Raw genomic sequence first — 17641 nt, forward strand, 5'->3', positions numbered from 1 at the left:
AAGGGAAGTCATCTCTTAGGATGATTTTGAGTGAGCTAGAGCCAGCTCACGCAAGTATAGGGAGAATTATTGTTAAAATTTGGGTGTAAACATTGACAAATGCTACAAACTGAGACTTGATTTATTTTCCATCCTTTTGTTAATTGTCTAAAGTTAAAAACTCAATGAAGAAAATGTTAATAATTCAGATTAAATTTGCTTTTCTCATTCATTTCCTGCTTCTCTTACCACCCCCTGCATACTCCTCTACCTACCCTCCACCCTCAAACTGTTATACATTTGTTATTATACATTTCACAGCACAGCCATGCATGGGACGAACTAGCTGTTTATAAAGTTCAAGTGAGTACTTTGTGCTTTGTAAACAAGGCTATGGAAGCAAATGCTGAAATCAGAAATTGGTGTTCCATAATCATTCAGATTCTCTTTGATAACTATCTTTACTGCCTCTCATAGAGTAGGCTGCTGTCACACAGAGAAAACCAGGGATTTGGAGAACAGCAGCATCTTTGGACTATACAGCCAGCCAATGTAAATTAATGCCAACACCATGTTTTAATTTGCCTTTGTAGAACTTGTCAACATGATGAGAAGATATATGAGGGAATGCTTTTTCATTCTTTATTAATTTGTGCAGTAGTAGTTTTTTTTAATGATATTAATATGAAGAAAATAGTAATTATGTCAAAAGCCATCTATATATGTGCATTATTGACATTTGTCTAAAAGTGATTAGAAAAATTTCTACTTTATGAAGATTTTTGTCACCAGAATTCATGAAAGATATTTCTTTTTCAAATACACAATTGTCTTTCAAAAGAATGTCCAGAATAATTTATCTCATTCTTTAATCAAATGGGTTTAGTATATGAAGCATAAGATGTTTATAATAGCAAATAATACATAATACATACCTATAGCATAGTATTTGCCCATTGAATTGCATATTATCAGACAATGGCTGGGACAAATACTGAAATATAGAATGTCCCAAAAGTCTTAGTGACTCTTGGATTTGAGCTTTAATACCTATGAAAGTTTAAACTTAAACCAAGATTTTTGGGACACCCAATAGTAAATGATTAGTTACCATTAACTTGGGATAGAACTAAAGAAAGAATATAATTCTTAATATAAAACTACCAAATACAATTATGTACTTTTAAAGATGAAAGAAGTACAAATTAAAATTATCATCATATCATCTTTGCAAATCATTGATATAGTTTTAGTGTGTACCTTTTCTTCTGGAAGTACTCTAACATGTCTTCAAGCCAAGAACTAAAAGACATACTCCTGGTCATCTTTTAGTCCCTGGCTAGGTAACTTCAGAAGAATTTTGGTTTTTCTGATTAGTTCTATGTGACTGAAGTCAACTAATGAATGCATGGCATAAATATGGGTTTTAATTGCTGTGGTAAAAAGATCATAGGACTAAGAATCAGTTTCTAAGCTTGGATTCTAGGCTATGTGAGGCTGGACATATCTATTCATCTGCAAAAAGTGAGAAATAGCTCAGATGATCTCTAAACTCCCTTGCAGCTATAAAATTAAGCTTCCAGGTTATTCTTTGAAACTAAAACAATGACATCAATGTGATAGCAATAATATATGACACTTAACTCTGAAAATTTTAAGAGTTCACCAATGTGGATTTACTCTTTCCCCCTCCCCCTTGTCAGGAAGAAGTCCACCTGGCTTTTATCAGGAATAACCAAGTCTCAGACAATCCTTTTGTATAGTGATTTGCAAGGATGGAACTCTTAATCAACCTCCTTTGTCTGTCTCCCAACCTCTGGGCATCCTTGAATAACCTTTGAAATACTTATTAGCATGTCTTTTAAACACATCTGGGACTTGATCTGTGAGATATTGGCCCCAAATGAATATCTGACTCCTCCTTGATCCCTTCCTTTGAGTTACCAAATTCTTTCCTGGCACTTCCACTCCTTCCCTGAGAACCCCCCAAGGTTATAATTCCTCTATAAAAGATCTGCTCATAATGAAGATCTTTAAGTCCTTTCCAGGACTAGATTGCTATGAAGTATTCTATCTAATGCTCATAATGCTTTCCCTTTAATATTTTCCTTCTCCTTACTATAGCTAACTCAGGTTTGTCTGCTAAACTACTTTATGGATATAACCTAGAAATCAGGAAATATTCCTTTAATAGATTGTTGCAAACTCCTTTCCTTGGTAACGCTATTGCTCTCCCAAATCCATCTCATATTTGTCACTTCTACTTTGCCTCTTTTTTTGTCTCTTAATCTCTTCTAAATAAACCTACCTTTTGCCAAAGAGTGTGGCCTTTGTGAATTTCACATGTTTATCTACATCTAGGAATTGCTTCCTGACCATATCATTATTTTATCTTTATTGTTATTGAAGTTTCTACAGCATTAGTAATGCTATCTTCCATTTATATGTGCTTTTAAGTTTTCCAGCTACATTGTATCTTGAGCTTTACAGCAGTCTTGTTAGTCTTGCCTACTATAGGTATAATGTGAAGAGGTTAAGTTGATGAATATAAGGCACAGGATTCAGTCTTATTGATTCCAAATCCAACACTAACCAAATACACTGGTTGACTCTCTAAACAGTAACATACATTTACATAATGCTTTATAATTATAAAGTACTTGATGAACATCATTATCTCAGATGCTTGTTCAGATGTTTTAAGTTGTGTCCAACTCTCTATGAGTTTATTTTGGTGTTTTCACTAGAATGGTTTGCCATTTCCTTCAGCAACTCATTTTGCAGATAGGAAACTGAGACAAACAGAATTAAATTACTTGACCAGGGTCACATAGCTAGAGTCTGAAGTCAGATTTGAAATCTTCCTGACTCCAAGCCTAGTGCTCTATTCACTGCACCACCCAGCTGTCCCAATTTTTTCATTATCATGGTTTAATTTTCCAATAATTGCTGTTACTCCCTGTAACCTCCAGTATTGAATGTAAATTCTCCTCTTTATCATTAAAACCCTTTATGAGGTTGCTCCAATCTATCTTTCCAGTCTTATTTTATACTGCTCAGCCCTCTTATGATCCCTCATACATATTTTCTTCTATCTGTGCCTTTGTTTTTTCAGTTTTGCCTATTAGAATCTTCTATTTTCATTCAACACTCAATTTAAGCATTACCTTCTATATAAAGCCTTTCCTGATTCCCTCTAGAAAAAATACTTTTCATTTGTTTAAAATGTAATTTGTGTATTTTTACACACACACACACACACACACACACACACACACACACACACGCACACACTTCTGGAGGGCCTGAAATGTTTAATTTTTTCTTTATATCTCTTAATACCTAGCACAGTGAGCAGCATATGTTATTCAATCATTTTTCAGTTATATCTGACTTCATGACCCCATTTGAGGGTTTTTTTTTTTGTTTTTTTTTTTTTTTTTTTGGTGGACAGAGATACTAGAATGATTTGCCATTTCCAATTCAATTTACAGATGAGAAAATTGAAGTAAATGGAGGTAAGTGGTTTATCCAGGGTCACATTCTTATGGAGTGTCTGATGCCAGATTTGAACTCAGGAAGATAAGTCTTTCTGACTCCAGACTTGGCAGTATGACTGTACTACTTAGCTGCCCATTTAGCTGAATGGCACATAGTAGATGCTTAATAAATGCTTGTATATTATTAATGACAGCCATCTATCCATCTACCTATCTATCCATCTATCTATCTATCTATCTATCTATCTATCTATCTATCTATCTATCTATCTATCATCTATGACTGATCACTCTTTTGAACTTGAATGCTATACCACCTGTCTCATCCACATCTGAATCTCAACATGTATAAAATAGAAATAATTTTCTCCTTTAAACTCTTCCTTCCTCCAAACTTAAGTATTTCTGTTTATGGTATGGTTGTCATTCTAATTATTTTTTATTCCTCATCTCTCCCATATCCAACCAGTTGCCAAGTCCTTTAAATTGTCTTTAAAAAAAAAACAAAAAAAAATTTCATGTTCTTTCTCTTTTCTACACTCCTTCCAACCCATTTTATGTTCTTACCACTCCTTTTCTGTACTATTACAGTAGTCTCATATGTGTCCCTTTCATCTCTAGCCTGTTCTCTTTCCAATTCATGCATAACACACTTGCCAAAATAACTCTCCTAAAGCAACGGTCTGAACATTGCACTACCTTATTCAAAATTCTCTGTAAATCTTAAAGCATTATGTAAGTATAGCTATTACTATTCTCTTATTTCTAAAAATTATATTCTGTATTCCTTCAATAGTAAATTATGGCTGTAAGCTCAGTTATACTTAATTAAATCGACTGTTTAAAATAAATATGTAATAGTTGCAAATTATTCCTTTTAATTTATGATGTGTAGCTACTATGCTATTCTAAAAGCATTCTTATTTACCATTATGATTCATTTAATATAATTTAAAAATGGAAACTTAATTTAAATAGCAAAGAATGGATTTAGTTTTACATATTTTATTCAGGAATAAAAACACTAATGTGGATTCTTTTGCATAATTAAAATAAAATTTTCCTCCACCAAAGTCTTGCTTTGATGTTTCATAATAGTGATTTGGGGTTCTTGAAGCCTTTCCCACAGGGTTCAAACTCTATTTTGGCTGAATTAAACCATGTATCTGAAGTTCAGACTGGATAAGTACTAAGATCATCACTAAAAATCTGTCTCCATCAGCAGATAAATAATTTTGGTTACAGAATCTCATGAGACTCTCAACAAAAAGTATATAATTCTCTCTCTCCTCATCTCTGCTTTTCTTTAAGTATAACATCTCACCTTAAGTAAGATGCCTTTTCTGGTCATCCTTAATTCTAATGCCTTTTCTCTGAGATTATTTCCAATTTATCCTATGGGGTTTTTTTTTTTTTTGTATGTAGTTTTTGCAAGTTGCCTTCCACAGTAAACTATGAGCTCTTTGAAAGTAGGGTCTATTTTTTGTTTAGTTTTGTTTTTCCTTCCTTTGTACCTATGGAGGCAAGTTGCCCGATAATGATGAATGGTTGTTCTAATGTTTGGCCACCAATTCAGGTGAGTGTAATAAGGTTGGCGGTAAGGATTCGGAATAATGTTTGGGAGACTGGTCGGAATATCATGCTTCGTTGGTTAGCTGTGTGGAGAAATGGGATGATTAGAAGGATTTAGGGTTTAACACATTGCATCTAGAAGGCACTTAAAAAATGCTTGTTGAATTAAATTTATTTGGGGAACTATAGACTCCATCAATGTTGGGAGAACCTGAATGAAACCATGGATCTTTAAAGTACTGAAACAATATCACTTGTTTTCTGGCTTGAATGACTTGCCTAGAATCATACAGCTATTATTGAGGTTGAATTTGAACTCGGGTCCTCCTGACTCCAGTGCTGCTACTCTTATTCATAGATATGCCACCTATCTACCTGCCTCCTTTCCCCTTTTTCCCCCTCCCAGCCTTTTTAAAGGAAAATATTTGCAACATTTATTTTCTAGTAGAGAATACCTAGAAATAGAAACAAACTTCTTTAAAAAAAGACATTAAAATAAGAAGTAATGAAGACTTGAGTTTAAACCCAGCCTCAGATACTCGAGACTAGCTGTGTGAATCTAGACAAATCAATTGTCTTGATCCACTAGAGAAGCAAGTAGCAAACCATTCTGGTATCCTTGCCTAGAAAACCCCCTATGACTTCACAAAGAGTTGGAGATGACTAAACAATATACATGTATGTATGTGTGTGCGTGTGTATATATGTATGTATATGTATACCTTTATATACTACTATTACTGCTACTGCTACTACTTAGCATTCACATAGCACTTTTAAGGTTAGCAAAGTGTTTTACATATATAAGATGCTTCAAAAGGATATAATATATGAGGGAGGGAGGGAGAAAAATTTAAACTCAAAATCTTATAAAAATGAATGTTAAAAAGCACCTAGGTGGCACAGTATATGGAGCACCAGTGCTGAAGTCAGGGGGACCTGAGTTCAAATCTGATTTCAGACACTTAACACTTCCTAGCTGTGTGACTCTGGACAAGTCACTTAACCCCAATAGCCTCAGCAAAATAAAGAAATAAAAATAAAAACATGCCATGCATGTTATTCAAAAGAAAATTCATTTAACCCCCTTTCTATTCCCCAAATTAGTGGGAAAATCTTTTATTTAGTTATTTATTCTCCATGTCATCCTTAGTGATTTGAAGAGGATGCCTAGACCTATTTGATCATAAATTATGGGAGATGGGAGAACCTTAGAAATCATCCATTTCTATTTTCTCATTTTACAAATGAATAAACTCATCCTAGGGGATATTAGGGGAGGTAATTGACTTCCAGAGGGTCCCAAGAACTCAGCTGTCCTGACATCAAGTAAAGAAGGACTATACACTATTATCCAAGTACACATTTCTAACTTGTATAAGTTCATTAAGTGCTTAGTTGTGTCTAGATGTACTAGATGGGACCTTAAACATCATTTAGTAATCTGCTCTAACTTAATGAGAAAACAAGCTCACAGAAGTTATGATTTGTCTAGTCACACAAAATAAATTAAATTTTTAGTGGAACTGATTCAATTGTCCTAAATTCTGTTTATATCAAGGCTTCATACCCTTATATCCTTTATAATTTCATAATTCTAATAATTCATAATTAATAATGGAAATTCATATTATTCTAATTTAAAATTTAGGAGGCAGTAAGTTGGCTTAATGGAAAGAACTCTGGGCCTAAAGTCAGAAAGAGTTGATTTCCAATCTGTATTCAGACTCTTTCTACCTCTGTGATCCTGGAGCCACTTTGCTTCTGTTTGTTTTAGTCCAAAGGAGAAGGAAATTGAAAACCATTCTAGTATCTTTGCCACAAAACTCAAAAAGAGTTGGAGATGACTGAACAATATTTTTAAGGTTTGCAAAATGTTCTCTATGCATTATTTCATTTGATCCTCATACTAAACTGGCAAGTTAATTGCTATAGGAATTATTATCCCTATTTTGAATTGAGAAAAATGAAATTGAGAGAAGTTTGTGCAGTTTATTTCAAATGGGATTCAAACTCAGGTTTACTCATTTTCAATTCCAATCCTCTACACTAAACCACACACACACACACACAGACACACAAACACACATATTCTATTTATCTTTCATATATATCACCTGTAGATTTTGGCATGCTTTTTTTTACTCTTATATTTAGTCTAATGATCAATTTCATTTGAAACACAAATCATTAGCCATCACCATTATACTTAATGAGGTAAAAGGCTTTAAATTTCATTCAAAGATAATGGGATTTTTAGCATTAGAGCTTTCTAAAAAAATTAAGCACTATTTGATGTTTTCACTCTGCCTTACAAAGAAAGCAATATGAAGTCTACTTAAACTTTAAAAATGGTATGTATGGGTGGGAAAGTAAACCATACTAGCATATTATTTTTCTGATTTCTTTGCTTTCATTTTATTCCAGTTAGAACAAAATATTGCTTTGATAGAGTCTATGATTCCAGAGGCCCCTCATAATGATAAATGGATTGCTTAGGAGCTTATCATATAGACAACTCTATCACAAGGACAGTAACTCTGTGGTCTCCAGAGAACATATGAGCCACACAGCTCTGTCTTGTCTATGTTTGGATTTGTGCTCAGTCTAGCTAACATGCATCCTTAGATCCTCCAGCTGGGCTTCATGCCATTTTTACTCTGCTGAGTAGTTTCTTTTCCTGTGAGAATACTAAGAACACAGAATTCTTCCATAACAATTTCTTTGCCTGGCCATCATTGTGGCAAATGCTAGAATCACAATGTTCATATCTGTTCTTGGGCCCTCTTGACATAGTTTTGTCACAAGTGCAGAACAGTAATGTCTGTCTTCAGTATTTCCAAACTTCCTAAGAGATGTTTTTCCTAGGAATATACCCTAAACCCTGTGGGAATATACATCAGAAAAGCTGAAAGTTACTCTCAAAGTGTCTAGCTATTTCTCCTCAGATACTTATGTGTGCTGACTCACATAACTTTAGCTTGCACACAGCTGCATTATTAATCATTTTCTCTCCCTAACTCACAACATGAAAGCTCAACTGATACTCTGTTCATAGTCTAGACTTTGTGTGCTGTATAGCTTGCTGCTGACACACTCTTAGCACTATTATCCTATGGATGGTTTACAAATACACATCCTCTACTGATAGAAGGTTCTGCAATGACTTTATAACTGAATGATAATAATTCATCATTTATACATAGCTTACAGTTTATAGCACTCTTTACCTAGGTATATCCTTAAATTAAATATCACTGATTAAATATTAAATTGGAAATTCTAAAAATTAAACATGAGGTTAATAAAATAGAGAGTTAAAAAGCCCATTGAATGAGGAGTTGGCTCTATGAAAAACAAAATAGATAAACATTTGGCTAATTTGATTTTTAAAAAGAGAAAAGAAAACCAAATTACAAGTATTAAAAATGAAAAGGGCAAATATATTACTGATGAAAATGAAATTGAAGCAATTATAAAGAGTTATTCTGCCCAATTATGCCAATAAATTTAACAATTTAAGTGATGGGAGAATATTTACAAAAATATAAATTACCTAGATTAGCAGAAGAGGAAATAGAATCTGTTTTAGAAAAGAAAATTGAACAGACCATTCATGAGCCTTCTAAGAGAAAAGCACCGAGACCAAATAGATTTACAAGTGAATTTTATAAAACATTTAAAGATCAACTAATTCCAATATTAAACAAATCATTTGCAATAATAGGTAAAGAAGGAATTGTACCAAACTCCTTTTATGAAACAAATATGATACTGAAATTTAAACTAGAAAGAGCAAAAACTAGGAAAATTATAGTCTAATTTCATTAATATAGACATGAAAATCCTATATAAAATATTAGCTAAAAGATAACAAAAATTTATTATACAGATTATATACATTGTAATCAATTGGGATTTATAACAGGACTGCCTGGATGGTTTAGCATAAAAAGACTGTTAACATAATTGATACATTGATAGTAAAAATAAAAATAATTATATGATTATTTCAATAGATGCAGAAAAACTTTTGATGAAGTACAACACTCATTTCTATACATAATACTTAAAAATATGAATCTAAATGGATTTTTCCTTAAATTGATAAAAAAACCCATTTATCTAAAACATTAGCAAACATCATTTGTAATGGGGATAAGTCAGAGAGACCTCCTCAGTAGGATCAGGTATGAAAATGTTCATTGTTATCAGTATTAATCAATGCTACACTGGAAATCTTAGCAATAGTAATAAGAGAAAAAAATTTAAGAATCAAAACATAATGACAGGGTAATTTTCAAGCAAAACTTTGCAAGAAGAGATAATAAAAAATACTTAACATAACTCTTGGCAATATAAAATACCTGGGAATACATCTACCAAAACAAACCTAGGAACTATATAAACACAATTATTTTTTTAAAAGTTTTTATACAAATAAAATCAGATTTAAATAATTGGAAAGACCTTAATTATTCATAGGTAGACAGGGTCAATATGATATAAATGACAATTTTACCCAAATTAATTTATATATTCAACACCATTTCAATTAAATTACCAAAAAATATTTTACTCAATTAGAGAATTAGAAAAACATGGAACATATTACTTCTCAAGCTTATGGATAAGTTGATAACTTATTAATAAAGAAGAGGGAGAGAGGAAAGTTCAGTGTAAAATAGATAATTCTTCATTAAAAAGATTGTGTGCAAATAAAACAAATAAAGCCAAGATTAGGATGAAAACAGAAAATTAGGGGAAGAATTTATAGACAGGCTATAAGATAAAGGTCTCATGTCTTAAACATATAAAGAATTTTGTCAAATCTATAAGAATATAAATCATTCCCCTATTGATAAATGATCAAAGGTTTTCCAATGATGAAATTAAAATAATTTAGAGTCATATATTTTTAAAATGCTCTAAATCATTATTGATTAGAGAAATGCAGATTTAAACAATCCTGAGGTATCATACCTACCAGAAAAAATGATAGAAATGGAAAGTGACAAATATTGGAGATGATGTGGCAAACTCTGGATACTTATTCATTGTTGGTAGAACTGTAAAATGATCCAACCATTTTGAAAAATAATCTGGGATTATGCCCCCAAAGTTATTAAATTACCTATGTCTTTTGATCTAGATGATTAGGGAAAAAGGAAAAGAATCTATATGTTCTAAAATATTTATAGCAGCATTCATTGAGGTGCCAGAGAACTGAAAAATTCAAGAATAGCCCAAAACTGGGGAATGGCTGTTTCAATTGTGGTAAATGATTGTGATGGAATACAACCATGCAATAAGAAATGATGAGTTTAATGAATTTTGTTTTTGGGAAAACATACAAAGACAAGTATGAAATAGTAACATGAACAGACACAAGAGAACAATGAATATAGTAATAGCAATACTGTCTTAAGAATGAAAGAGCAATGAATTATTTTTCTATTATAAATAAACATCCAAATTAATTATAAAGAACATATGAAGAAAAACACTACCTTTATTCAGAGAAAGAACTAATAGAATAATTTTACATAATTACTGAATAATCACACAATTATATCATGTATAATCTTTTTTATTTGTACAATGTTATGGAAATGCTCATGTTATTCCATAAATTTAAAAAATATAGTTTCCTTGTATTCAAAAACTATATATTTTTAAATTTATGGAATAACATGAGCATTTCCATAACATTGTAGACGTTGTATTCAACATTTATCATGAAAACCACTGACATGACATTGCTCATGAACACTCATTAGTTTAGGGGGATGGCAGTCTTTTCTATGCTTTTCTAAATCCACTAAAGTGTTTTCTTAATTCTAGATTTTTTTTCTGCCTTCTCTCTGCATCTCCTCTTTCTTTACTTTTTCTATCCTTAATTTCTAGCATAACAAAACAATAAGTACCTAATGAATATATATTTTTTTAATTGACCAGGTATTATTCTTCTCCAGGGTTGTTTCTCAAACCAAGCACACATATCGGTTTCAGCTTTAGGGAGGGGTTTTTATATGAAGATCTGTGAACTCCCCTCCCTTTTTAATATTTTTATAATCATAATCTTGTTTTAATTTCTACATTTTAAAACATAATTCTGAGAAAAGGTTCTTGGGGTCCATAACATAAATCATGATCAAGATCTCCTGCTCTAAGGAGATTCAAAAAAACCTAAAAAGATTTATATGAATCAATGTTGAGTGAAATGATCAGAATCTATAATGAGATCTGGTCAGCTAATCACATGGTAGGGAGGAAGCTCTTTGATTGGTTTTGATGATATTCATCAAGGGGATTCTTTTATTTCTGCTGCTTCTGTTTTCTACCATTCCTTTTTGTTTGAGGAAGTTCAATGACTATTTCTCTCATAGCATTTAGTGGGAGAACATATAATAAGGGCTCTTGGGTCTTCTCTCCTCTTAGGTCATATACCCTTCCCCCTCCCAAGAAATGGGCCTTTGCAGTTGGCTTTTTTGCTCAATTTAAAAATATTCTAGGTGTGGATGGACCACCGTCTTGGTAAAGCTCAAAAGGATCTAGGAGTTGGAGTCCATTTCAGATTGTCCAATCAGAAGAGTATTGTTGCCCTGAGGAACAAGGAAAAATCTTTGAAATTGATCTTTGGGACCCCAGCCTTGGAGAAAGATAAACCCAACATTCATGCTGCATCTGGATATGAATTTTTTGGTAGGATAAGCTATGTAGCCCTAAGATAAACTTTGATACCAATATTTTCACAGGTTAGTTTAGGCGAGCTTATGTCCCATCCCTTCAGTAGATTAGTAGATGGATAGAGAGCTCACCTAAAGGTCAAGAATACCTAGATTTATTCAAATTTCACTTCTGTCACATTCCATGTGACTTTGGGTAAGTAATTTAACCTCTCAGTTTCCTATACTATGAAGGGGAGGGCAGCTGGATTAATGGAAGTATTTTCCTTATTAGGAATTTCCTTTATGGATGAAATAAATCTCAGATCCTATCCAAGTCCTGGCTCCTCATATTCACTTTGTATAGCTATTGTGAAGAAAATGCTTTGTAGTAGAATAAGGTGTTGTGAGGGTGGCTCAGTGGATAGAGCACTCAAGAGGACCTAAGTTCAAGCGTTCACTGGGTAAGTCAATCTCCAATTGCTTGATAAAATGGATTCACTGGAAAAGGAAAGGGCTAACTACTTTAGTATCTGTAGCGAGAAAACTCCAAATGCAGTCACAAAGGTCAGATGTGACTAAAATCAATAATATAAGGAATTATAAAAATATGAGTGTTATTAGAATTATTATCATCATACTATTTAGATTTCTAGATGGTTTCTCAGATGCAAATTTTTTAAATGGAAAAAAAAACCCAGTAAATAACACTGTGTTGTACTGTTCTTTTGTGAAAACTGTTCTGTATACCTATAGAATAGCTAATCTGCTACAAGCTTGTTCAAACATGAAGCACATCTGTGTTTTTTTCTCCAACCATTTAAATACAGCATCATGCCCTAGAGTTCCAGTATTCAGCCTACTGCCAGAAATGCCACTATGTGAATCAGTAGGTGTGACAGAACAAGCAGGTCTGTGGCACGATGTTATTAGGGGATCTGTCTCTCCTGTTTCAAAAATAAGCCTTTTGGTTTCACCTCCATAATCATGAAGCAGCAGGAATCTGATGTTCTATTCCATGATCTTTTCAGGGCTACCATTTCAGAGTACACATTGCTGCAATAGTCAATATCTTTTATAAATTCATAGCATTGGAGTGTTTAGCTTTAAAGAAGACTCCAAATCTATTAAACAGATACATTAGAGGATAATAATTAATTTTACAAATTCCTTCAGGGTTTAACAACTACCTGTTGCATGGTTGATTCAACAGATAAAAGAATTTGGCATGTAAAGTAGCCAGCAAACGCTGGAAAGAACATTGCATTTGGAAGTATAAAACTTGGACTCTACTTTTAGTCTCCTGTTTACTCCCCATATAGCCTTAGATAAATTATCACACTTCTTTGGACTTCAGTTTCAAGTTCTATAAAATGGGAGGTTGAGATGGGATGATCCCTAAAGTTCCTTCTAGCTCATTGCTACAAACAATAGTTTCATATGTATTTAAAATGTGTTTGTTTTCAACATTAGCTTTTCAGAAATATCTGATTCCTAAAGGTAGGTTTAATCTTTAATATCTGTGAGGATTAGAAATGATTGCATGTTTGACCAATGATTGACCTGCCTATGTATCAGCAAGTTCTTAGATATGTATAGGATGATGCTGGATTGATCAGCTACTTTTAAGGTTGGAAATGCAATTTTAGCTACCTGTCAGCTTAACAAACTATATCTAAGATATGTAGAGTTAGTAATCTTTACAATTCATAATTGCTTTGTTGTTGATAAGAGAAGTCACAGTCCAAGCTACTTGATCCTAAGGTTTCACTGTGAATATTCCTAAGCAACAATAATCAGATAGATTCAAGGGTAGAGACTCAGCAAATCTGGGCTCTCAATTAGGGTACCTCACCCCACTGTATGATGCCTGAGACACTATCATGTACCCTAAAGACTTTAGAGTGAGTGATTCCCATCCTTGCATGCATGTGAATAATCAACTGCCTGACCGATCATCCTTTGAGGACTTATGTTCCTTCTTGGTACCTCTACAATCATGATCCCTTTACAATAAATATTTCCAGTTAAATAAATATTGTAACTACAGTGTCCTCTTCCATCACAAAACTGTTTTTCAACTCCTTATTTCTCATACTGTTGTAATTATTTGGCATGGTATCTGCTTCTTCTATTATTTTCTGTTATATGATCAAATTCATCCTATTCACATCCATGACTATAATTTTTAATTTAATATTTCTCTCTATCATATCTTCTTACATTTTCCTTCTATCCTAGTGGGTCCTTTATTAAAATATAAAAAAGGGAAGATAGTGTAAATAGCATACTATTATATATTTATGCTCTCTAATTTATTCTGTTATCTTCTGTTGTATGTGTAAACTTATCCTATTCAGATTCATAGCTATAATTATTAATTATATATTTCTTTCCATTATATCTTCTTTTACTTTTTCTTCTTCACAGGACCCTTTCTTTAAAAAAAAAAGTAGAAAAATTATCAGGGAATGTGATTTATAATAATGATTTATGATTGAAGAGATATAGTTCTATTTCTTACTACTCCCTTATTTTATCTTTCTGAGTGAAGCAGCAGGTGGTACAATGGGTAGAGCACTGGACTTTGAACCAGGAGAACCTGGTTTTTAAATTTGACTTAAGATTAGTTATATGATCTTGGGCAAATCATGTGATCTTGATTTGCCTCAGTTCTCTCAACTGTAAAACAGAGATAATAACAGTAAATACCTCACAGGGTTGTTGTAAGAATCAAATGAGGTAATATTTGTAAAGCACAGTAAATAATGTATAAATGTTTATTCCTTTACTATCTCTATAAGCACCAATGATCATCTTTTATCCATTCTTTATTTCTTTTTAATCTACCCTTTAATCTCTTTTTCTATGTATTTGTCTTTTCATGTGTATATATTTGTATATGTTCAACTCTACTTTCTTTTGTTCAAAAGATAATTGAATTTCATATAATGCAGTTTTTCTTTTTTCTAACTTTGTATATGTCACTTCTCATGCATAGTTAAATTCTATCCAACTATTCTCACTTCTTCCATAGTGTTTTTCCTTTTCCTTCTCTTTTAAAGTCTATTAAAGCAGTACAAGTCCATCCCTCAGACTCTCTGTTTCTTTTACTTATATTCCATTAGGATCCTTGACGAACCTACATTCTGAAGAAATCCTGTCTTTTCCTGTTAAAAAGTAAGCATTACATTTGTGTTTAGACCTCTTAGTTACTTAAATGTTGTTTCTAGGTTTTTCTTGAGTCTTATGTTTGCTTTCCAGTGTTTCTGATTTTATTATAATGAATGCTTGAATGTCCTTTATTCCATTGAACATAATTCCCCTCCCCACCCAGAGTAGTATTGTACTTTACAGGGTAAGTTAGCTTTGGTTTTAAGTTTTTGTATTTTGCCATTTGGAATAGCATATTCCAATATTTTCTTTTCTTTTATTTAATTACTGCTGTTTTGTGTGGTCCTGACCTTGTTTTTTATTAGTACTTGATCTCTTATTTTCTTGATGCTTTTAATATTTTTTTCTTGGGTTAGGAAGGTTTGGTTTAGGTTATGCCATTCCTTACAGTATTCATTTTGGTGTTTCCTTCAAAGTGCTTTAATGGGTTATTTCTCTTTTCATTGTACTTTCTGGTTCTGACAGATCTGGGCAATTTTCACTTGGATTTATTGAAATATGTTATCCAGGATTTTTTGGCATAGTTTTAAAGCAGGTAGATAATTATTAAATGATATCTCTGACCTATTTTTATTAGCAAATTGTTTTGATAGTAGTTTCTGACACTTTCTTTTATTTTCAATCTTTTGATATTGTTTGTATGTATATTTTGTTCCATGGAGGCATTTAATAATTATCTACCTGCTTTTTCTATTCTAATTTAGAAAATCTTGTTTGTTTAGATAAGAGTAAGTCTTGAAGTTTAATGAGGACACCTAACACATACCTAAGTGCTCATAGCATTACTGGGAACATAATTGCCACATAAGAGAAGAATAAAGTGTTATCCAAGATTATAGGGATGAAGAATGGTAGTGTTTGTGGAGATTAGGGAAAGTTTCAGGGAAGAAATGGCATTTGTGTTAAACCGTGAAATATAGGTAAGAATTCAATAGGCAAAAAATGAGTAGGAAGAGTATTTTTTTCATGGAAGGCTCAGTCCCTTGTCTAATAGATTAGATAATATAGTACAGCAAAAGGGTCACTTGGAATCAAGAGATTTAGGTTTGAATTTCACTTTGGGGAAGACACTCAACAGAGTGTTTGGCTTATAGTGAGCATTTTAAAATACTTGCTGACTTGATTTTCTTGTTGATATAGCCTATCCAAGCCTTAGTTTTTCCATGTGTAAAATGATTTTTAATAATATTTTCAGTATTCACAGGTTTACTGTATGAAAATATAATAATGAAATGAATTATTTTTATGTCCATAGAACTTACAATTAAGTAGGCGAAATTTATCTCATTCATAAGCAACTATCATGAAATATTGTTACTGTATAAGAGAGAGGATAAGAAATACTGAGTTTCTTACTCAGTATTTTAAATTCTGATTTTAATCTAGGATGTCTCTGACTCTTAAAAAATGATATTTTTATTTCACTCAAAGACCAGGGTTCTATCTGGGCCTTCTCTTTTTCCCTCTATACTCTTTCACTGGTGATTTCATCACTTCACATGGTTTCAGTTATCATCTCTGTAATGAGAGAAGTAGGTCTCTGTGACAATAAGTTTATAGAGCCTGAATTAATAATTTTGCCTTAGAATATCTATGCCTTGCATACTAAGACATTAAACATATTGTCCTTGATAACCAGAAAAATACTGGACTTGAAATTGCCACTCTTCCTAATGGTAGAGAATCTGAGACTTATTTTGGTACCTGTCTCTGAATAATGAGAGATGACATTTTTATATAGAGCTTCAACTAGTAGCAAAAGCTAGTATTTATAGCTTGCAAAGCACATTACAAATATTATTTCATTTGCTTCTTCTAACAACCTTGGGATCTAGATGCTGTTATTATCCTCAATTTACAGATTAAGAAATTGAGGCAGTTAAATTACTTGTCCAGGGTCACATAGTTAATCTTTCAGAGGTCAAGTTTGAACTCAAGTATTCCTGACTCCAGGTCCAGTATTTTATTTGCTGAATAACTTAGCTGCCTCTAATACACTATCACATTTCTTCCTCATAAAAACAAGTGAGATAAGTACTTTTATTATTTTTATTCCCATTGTAGAGATGAAAAGACTAAGGTCATAGAGTTGTGTCCCTATATACCTAATAAGTATCAAAAAATAAGCTTGAACCAAATTCTTGTTAGACATCCAAGTCTATGAGATCTTCCATTGAATTGTCTTTTGAAGAAGCAAAAATCTGTCAGAGCTCAGAGTTAAGAATAAAGAGACTCCTCAGATTAAATTATGAAACAGGGAATATCCTGTTTCCTGTGACTCCTTACCTTCTAGCCTGTTCTATTAGTCTGTAATTATCTAGAAAATTCTAATACTCTGTCACATCCATTTCAGAGAAGGGATGACCTTCACTGCTGTTATGTTTTGAATTATTATTTCTGTTCTGTGCCTACTGGGGATCATTATTTAAAAAAAACAAACACTATTTTACCAGGTTAGAAGCTTCCTCCACTGATCCTATTATAATCTTCTTCACACTTACAAATGATTTCTTGCATTCCTGTGTCCAAATAACTCATCACTTGACTTTTAGTTATCCCTTCTCTAAAATTATTAATTAGATTATGAAGTGACATTCTGTCTCTGATCCCTTTTAGTCTTCCGGTGTGGTAGAACCTGTTAGAATTTGCCCACCATTGGCTTAGCCTTAAATAATACCAGCTCAACCTAGCAGAATAACAAGACACTAGAAAAGGAATTTTGTCAAAGATTTCAGTTCTATTATAGGT

At 32.5% G+C, this 17641-nt stretch overlaps 1 protein-coding gene and 1 long non-coding RNA gene across 3 annotated transcripts in view; one reads left to right on the forward strand and one right to left on the reverse strand.

Annotated features, from left to right (window-relative positions):
- LOC141561028 (uncharacterized) overlaps positions 1–17641 on the forward strand; it is a 45953-nt gene that overhangs the window by 27825 nt on the left and 487 nt on the right. The window contains exon 4 of the long non-coding RNA XR_012487938.1: positions 14848–14899. This is a non-coding gene — a long non-coding RNA (uncharacterized LOC141561028). The remainder of the gene's footprint in view (positions 1–14847; positions 14900–17641) is intronic.
- GLRA2 (glycine receptor alpha 2) overlaps positions 1–17641 on the reverse strand; it is a 304778-nt gene that overhangs the window by 2355 nt on the left and 284782 nt on the right. The window lies entirely within an intron of this gene.

The sequence above is a fragment of the Sminthopsis crassicaudata genome, chromosome 3 (genome assembly GCF_048593235.1).
Source record: "Sminthopsis crassicaudata isolate SCR6 chromosome 3, ASM4859323v1, whole genome shotgun sequence".
Lineage (NCBI taxonomy): Eukaryota > Metazoa > Chordata > Mammalia > Dasyuromorphia > Dasyuridae > Sminthopsis > Sminthopsis crassicaudata.